This window comes from Gordionus sp. m RMFG-2023, chromosome 2, assembly GCF_954871325.1.
Source record: "Gordionus sp. m RMFG-2023 chromosome 2, tfGorSpeb1-WG-v2, whole genome shotgun sequence".
Classification (NCBI taxonomy): Eukaryota; Metazoa; Nematomorpha; class Gordioida; order Chordodea; family Parachordodidae; genus Gordionus; species Gordionus sp. m RMFG-2023.
In genome coordinates, this window is record NC_088776.1 from 37,835,514 (window position 1) to 37,843,890 (window position 8,377).

Genomic DNA, 8,377 nt, shown 5'->3' on the forward strand with positions numbered 1-8,377 from the left:
CCATGTATTGTAATATGCTTATTTTTTATCTTTAAAAAAACTTGGATCATAGAATTTAAATGACAATAAATAAAATATTAGCAATATTTTAATGATCAGTATAATTTTTTATTTGATAATCATATAGTTTCTTTCAAATTCAGAATTCTAATATTCATTTCAGTCATTATAATTATTTAATTAATATGTTAGTTAGCATTTACCATTATTCATAGATTCCAAGTAGAAAATATGATTAAAGAATGGCATTTGTAATATTCTTCTAAACCTGTTTTTTTAAATAATAAAAAATCTTACTATAAACTTTCAGATTAAATAAGTTAACCAACATTGCATTAAATAATTTTTGTACTTTTATTTATTTATGTGTTTTATATTAAATAGACTAAAATAATAGCAAGTTTTACATTTTGATGTTAAACTAAATACTATGATTTAGCTTAAATTACCCATTCTGTCATATTCTATATAAAAATTTTTTGAATATATTAATTAATAAGAAATTATTATAAAGCAGTATTTTATTAAAAGTGGTCAGTACGATTTTTATTAGATGTTAGTTATTAATGATAGATTATATGATTTTTTCCTAAATTATTAGCAAGTATTATTATAAAAGCTAATTAATAACTAATATATTAATTTAGCCAAGAATATTTTTGTGTGATTTTAAGATTATATATCTAATTAACTAGTAATTTGCCTAATTTCTATTAAATTGAGTTTTTAAGTAAAAACAATAAACTTGGTATTATTGATATGTAGATAATATAAAAATTTTTAATTTGAAAAATTAAGAATTTAAAAATTGCCCCCAAGGAAAATTAAAATTTTAAATTTAAGTTGATAATTCAAAATTAATGATTTTTTAAAACCTTTTTGAATAACCGGTTCGGTTTAAAATATTTATAACAGTTCAGTTCGCCCTTTTATAGTTTCTTTATAACGATTCGGTTGCGCTTAAGAAAATTAAGTTTGGTTCGAAACCCTGATTAAAAATATATTAACTAAATATTAATAATATTTGACCCTTAATAATGATGTGTGGACAAATATAAAAGTGGAATGTATTATAAATTATAGTATAACAATCCCAAGTCTCATTTTCTGTGCATTAACTGAACATTAGTTAATTTATTAAAGTAATCGTAGTAATAATAGGAAGCACAAAAATTAGGGACTCGAATCGTTCTACGGTTCAGTATGTAAAAAATTATAATGGTTACGTTTTGGTTACGGTTCTTAAGAAAAAATTTACAAAGATTCGGTTCAGCTAATTATAAAGGTTCTTAATAGTTCATTACGGTTAGAATTTTTTTTTTATTGAAACAACACCATCGTCTAATTTATTTTTATTATAAGCATTTATGAATTATATATAAAAAAATATATAAGAATGAAAATAACTCATTTTTAAATATATTATAAGTAATATATTTTCTAATATAAATGGATTCATATTTGTTTGTGTGACGATAACACAAATTTTAGCCCCGAAAGGCCATTTCTACAGAAACTTGTGTTGCGGGAGCCGCCAATACTATAAGAGCAAGTTTATATAAATCTGGATATTTAAATTTTTTCGATTCCTAAAATATAAAAACTGAACCGGTTTAAACCGGTTTATCGTTTTTTTATAAAGGTTCTCTTTATTCCTTCAAAAATTTATTATATCGGTTCTGTTGCGGTCGCGGTTCTGATATTTAAAACGGTTTATAATGGTTTAACGGTTCGTTACGGTTCACTCCGGGTCCCTGACAAAAATTAAAATTTTAATAAATAATTCAAGTAATGAAGAAAGCCTGAACGCTTGTGAGAATTAATCAAATGCATCTACAACTCATGGACTTAATTTGCTTTTAAAGAATCTAGCAAATAAAATATTGCCAATTAAATTTTAGTAGCAAAAGCCCAGGTTATAAAATATCTAAAATTCAACATTCTTTTACACACTTAAGGAAAAGAAATTACTCAAATATGAAAATATCATTTTTACCTTAAAGTTGCCTAGCACATCCAACTCTTGGTTAATAGTTATGATGATTAATAGTTTTTAAAAAATAGCGGCAATATTCTTTATTTTATAGAGATAAGAGACTTAATCTTCTTGTTAATGAAGTTTTTATATGATCTCGCACATCAATGCAATTTTATAAAGTCATTTCTACAAATAGAAGAGGTCGAAGAGCACAAATCAATATCTGACGTTCCTCAAGTATTTAATCATATCAGGGATATCTCTTACACAACGAAATCACAGAGATCAAACTATTTATAAAAAAATAGTTTGTTCCCGGGACACGCATTGCTCATATGCTTGACCTAAGGTATGGATTTAATTTTAAATACAATAAAGCTGTTGATAAAGAATTAGCTATTATAAACCGATTTTATGGATACCTAAATTTAGATGCTGCGAGACAAATGACAAATTACTCGATTTTAGAGATCTAGAATCTTTTTATACTAAGATAACAAAGGCTGGACTGACAACGACACCCGATAAAATTAAAAATGGAGAAAAGTCAGTTACTTACTTAGGTTATGTTATTGACGAATTCGGAATTCACTCTTAAAAAGATAAGATAAATGCCGTGAAAAATTGTAAAACACCGTCTAATGTTAAAGAATTACGTTCGTTTCTTAGAATGGTGAATTACCATGAATTGTTTATAAAAAGTTTACATTCTATTTGTGTGCCTTTACACCGACTAACGAGTAAAAATGTTAGATGGTTTTGGTAAGCTCAAGAAAATGAAATATTTAATAATAGAGTTAAAAAAATATCAATAATTCCTTATTCAGCCGATATTCCTGTCGTGATTTCTTGTGACGCTTCCGAAGATGGTCTAGGAGCTGTTATTGCACACCGATTTCTTACTGGCCAGGAGAAACCGATTGCTTACGTATCGATGACACTTTCGGCGGCTGAAAAGGATTACGCTACCATTGATCGGGAAGCTTTGGCGATCATGTACGCTATCGAGAAGTTTCATCAATATATTTATGGAAGGCATTATTTTGGTTACAGATCATAAACCTTTAAAATATATCTTAGGTGATAAAAGAGATCTAAATAAAATAAGAAATAATCGTTTAATACGGTGGGCGAAATTACGACTATGAGATAATTCATAGACCTGGTAAGCAAAACAAATGTGCCGATGCTCTGTCCTGTTTGGGAGTAGAGAGTGAAAAAACAAATGAAGTTACAAAAATAAAAATAAATTTAATAGAAGATGTATCTTTCACTCGCAATCGCAATAAAGTGGTAATTGAAACGAGCAATGTTATCAATTTGAAAGAGATTATTAAATTAATTAAAAATCATTGGTATATTGATAATATAAATAATTATTCGGAGATTTAAAAAAAATTTATTTTAATTAAAGATTATATTTCGTTCGAAGAAGGATTATTATTTTATAATGATAGAATTATTATTTCCGATAATCTAAAGAAGGAGGTTTTGAATATTAATCATCAAGGACATCCTGGGATAGTTGGGATGAAATCATTATGTAGATACTATGCTTTTTGGACGAATTTTGATCGTAATGTTGAAGAGTTCGTTAAATGCTGCAAGAGTTGTCAGTAAGGAAGACCGGGAGCAAGAGAAGTGCCGTTATACAATTGAAACATTCCTACCCGATCTTGGGAACAAATACACATTGATTTGACAGGTCCCGTATCTGGAAAGTATTGGTTAATTTGCGTAGACGCTTTCACCAACTGGGTTGAAGTTGCAATTTTAACACATATTAATTCGGCGAATATAATAAATAATTTGCCTAATTATTTCGCTAGATTTGGACTACCTCGCTACATTGTCTCATATAACGGTACTCAGTTTACTGGACCTGAATTCAAAACGTTTCTTTTAAAAACAACATAAAACATTTTAGATCGGCCCTTTATAGCCCCAAATCGAATGGTTTGGCTGAGCGTTATATACGTACAATAAAGAGTTTCTATGCTGGAAGAAGATGTGGAACTTTGAACCAGTTAAATTTAGCGAATGTTTTAATTACTCACCGAAATACTCCAAATGCAACTACCGGTAAATTTCCTGCCGAAATGATGTTTGGAAGGCCGCTCAGGACGACGTTAGATCAATGGAAATTATTTACGAAACGCATTATGGAAACAAAAATATTACAAAGATAGGAACGCTGAGCCCCGTGAATTTGAAGAGAAGTAAAAGGTTTGGATAGAAAACGAAAGGACTGCGAGATGGCATGAAGAGACAGTACTTCAACGGAAAAGTGCCATATTACATGATGCTGAATCTGAGGGTATTGTTAAAACATGCCGACCAACTGAGAGATGCACATGTACAACCTAAAAAAATACCCATAACAATGACTCAGGATTTGGACAATGCAGAACATGATTGAAATACAATTCTTAAAAAAAGAGTTTGGAAACCCCCATTACGTTTTCATGATGAATTCAATTTGTAGTGGGGAGAACTGTAATGTATTAATATTAATATAAATTGTATTTTGTTAATTTGGTTTTAAGCTACAATTTATTGTAATAGATTAAATAGATAAACGATTTTGTAAAAGTATGTATGGATATATATTTTCTTATTGTAAACATATAATATATTTTTATATATAAATAAATCAATTCATTTCAATATTCAAACCTTTCTGCTTATGAGCAAAATCTCCAGTCCTGCTAATATATTAAGTTAGCCGTTTTAAAGAACAAGCGGTTTAATTGTGCCATATTTATATGTATGCAACATTGAATAAATTTTTTTTGAAGAATCAATAATAACCACAGGTATTACTAAATACTGCATTGCTAAAAAGCAATTAATCAAATATTATATTTATTTTAAAACAAATTTTCAGAAACATGTTTTAATTTTCTTAATCAATTTTTATCAAATAAAAACTTAACATGAATTATGAACAAATTTTCAGAAAATTATATCTAGATACAGATGCCTTTTAAAATTTTGTATTTAAGATTTAGATATTTGGCAAAAATTTCAATAAGATACATGATACTTGTTTCTTATTTTTTAAAAGTATCTACGAAACATGATACAGTTTTAAAACTTTAAATAGTAGTAGACCCAGTAGTGTAGTTATATGTCTGAGCTTTCAATAGCTGTTTTAAATGATCAGTTTCTTTATAGAAGTGTTCAATAATTTTTCTTTGCAAAGATATCAAGAAATATTTTTAATTGGTTATGGTAATTCAATACAAAATAATAGTTCTAATATATTGAAAGATAAAGATAAGAGAAAACTATAAAATTAAATTAAACTTCCCTCATTTTTACAAATTTTTTTTAACTATAGATTGTGGATTTATTCCTTTAACAATAAACGAAGTTAATAAATATTAAATTTTTCCTGAGATATTGTTTTCTTTTTATTATTTGAAAACTATTTTTTAAGTTAATGTTTTTGCAGTTTTTACAATTTCTTTTTTATTTGATTAGTGAAACAAAAAAATAAAATATTTTCGAAAATATTGACTAAGCCGTTTTTAAAAATCGGCTCAAAATGAGCTGTTAACAACAATAGTTAATATGCTTGCTTATTAAATGATAATACTCGCCGAAAAATATGATAAAATACCAAATGGATGAATTTTTTGTATATATCAGGTCGAATATAATTTAAAAAAAATTCCGAGCCGGGCCTAAAAATGTTTTTTTTAAAAAATCCGGCCCCCAAATTCTTTTTTTAGAAATTTTTTTAATCCGGGCCGGGCCGTGCAAATGGTACCTCTGCAGGTCTCTGATTATTCTTTTATTCTCAATATTTTTTTATTATTCTTTTCAATTCTAGGTGATTTTTTATACATCATTTTCACTTCATTATCAATAATTAATATATAAATTTACTTTAAAAACCTCAAAATATAGCAAATGAATTGTTTGATGAAATAAATATCATTGTAATTGATTATTAATTAAATTTATAATATACTTTTAAATGCTTGATTAAATTAGATGATGGGTCTGCAGAGTCACTTATAAGTTTGTGTCATTCTTACTAGCCGTTACAATCCTGGGAGGCTAAACTAAAAAAATTTGTAGCGATAGATGCTTCACCTCCTTCTTATTTTACGGGCCTTTGGCCCGCTTTAAAAAAAATATTACTTTTAAATTGAAATTTGCAAATTCTGAACTAGTATTCAAAATTTTATATTTTGTCATTTATTATAGATATACTAATATTAGCATATAAATGGAAGTAAAACAATACAAGACATTTGTTAAGCTTATTTTTTAATACAAAATATTTTATTTTATGTCGCTATAATTATGTGTAAAACATTATCCAAATAAAAAGTAATAATGTGATTTGACCAATAACCTACACATAACTGACGCTATGGACTAAATACTACATTGCTAGAGTTATCCATAAAATTTTTTAAATTTGTTTTCTAAGTGTATATTTACTTGTTAAACATTATTCTAAATTTTTTTAAATATTATGATTTGACCGACAACTCAAAACACACTACTACTAAATATTTGATTGACCATTATTGCTAGTAATATCCATAGCAAAATGTTCATTTTTGTTTCATATCGCTATAATTATGTGTAAAACATTATTCCAAAAAATATTTTAAAAATATTGATTTGACCGATAACCAACCATATGACTAATTATTGCATTGCTGGCGTTATCTATTGAATTATCCTCATTTTTGTTGTATATGCGTATATATACGTGTTAAGCATTATTCTAAAAAAAATATTTTAAAAATATTGGGATTTGACCGATTGCCGACAAAACCGACCGCTTATTAAATATTTGATTGATCAACATTTCTAATAATATCCATTGTTTGTTAAATAATTTTTGAATTACATATAAGGAAATGATGATATCAAATAGAAAAAAAACAAAAATCGCTTCCTCATTGAATCATATATATTTTAGTTTGAACTAATTTAATAAAATTATTTTTAATTAATTTGAATGCATTATTGAGATCGTGTTAAATCGATTCATAAAATATTTTTCCAAGGAGTAAATTCTATAGACACATTTTACAGGGTGATTGTTTCTACAGTAAGTCCTGGTGCATAGACGTTGTCATAATACCAGAATGTGGGCCTATAAAATATTAAATAAGCAGTCAGTTTTGAGTTAGTAATCGGTCAAATGACAATATTTTGAAAATATTTTTTACAAAATTGAAGATTTTTCAATAGATAACGCCAGCAAAGTATAAGTTCGGTTATGAGTCGGTAATTGGTAAAATCAAAATATTTAAGAATATATTTCGAATGTTTTACACCTAAATATGTGCATAGAAAACAAAACTGATGACATGAGCAATAACGTCAGCAATGTGTACAAATTTGCGATTATTTTTTGATTCTAAGTTTACCCATAAATTTAATGTCAATTGAAAGCTATCATTTTTTTTAATTTTTAAGTTTTCCACATGTATCTGCACCCAACCAAATTATTCTGGACCTAATAAGATATAATAATTTATATGCTTTAACGCCAACTTATATATAAATTTATTACAAATTAAAATTTGAGACATATAAATCTAGTAAATAGATTTATATATTAATAAATATTTAATCTCTAGTTTTTATTTGATAAAAAATTGATTAAAATTTATAAAAAAATATATTTTTTATTTTTAAAAAAGTGTATATAATAAAATTATTATTAAACTCTTTTTAACTATACTTTTTAACAATGCAGTTTAATGAAGTATTTAGTCATATCGAAAAATCACTATTAAATTATTGGTCCTTCAAAAAACTAATATTTCATGTGGTCTTTTCGACGTGATAATCATATTCACCCCTTTCCTTAGTCGCAATAACTTTAATTGTTTTTATGTTATTCAAATTATCTTATACTCCTGTCATGAAAAATCTGGTTTTTTAACTGATATAAAAACTTAGAGAAGAATTGTGATAATTTTGATATAATTATTACCTTGCATTTCACCCCTACAATAAAACCTCCGTAGAAAAGCATGAATAGGACTTAATCTACTATTAGTAGAACTGTGCACCACTAGCTGTTGGCATTCAGCTGACATTTTTGTTCTGGGGAGATTTCTTATTAGTTTATTAATATTGATATTAGGCTCTTGTCCAATTTGCAAAATATTTTAAAATGTGGGGATAAATTATCCTGCAAAGAATATAGAATATTATTAAAAAATTAATATAATAATTAATATTTAAAATTAGTATGACAAATGTTATTATGAGAGCGAAAATTCTCAATGGAACTTTCTATTTTCCAAAGAACTTTCCTGGTATTTTCACCTCGTCAAAATGTTCTTGGAAAGCTGAGGATAATTCACATTTGCAGACAATTATATATCTATAATATTTTGTATTTTTCTGATGTAG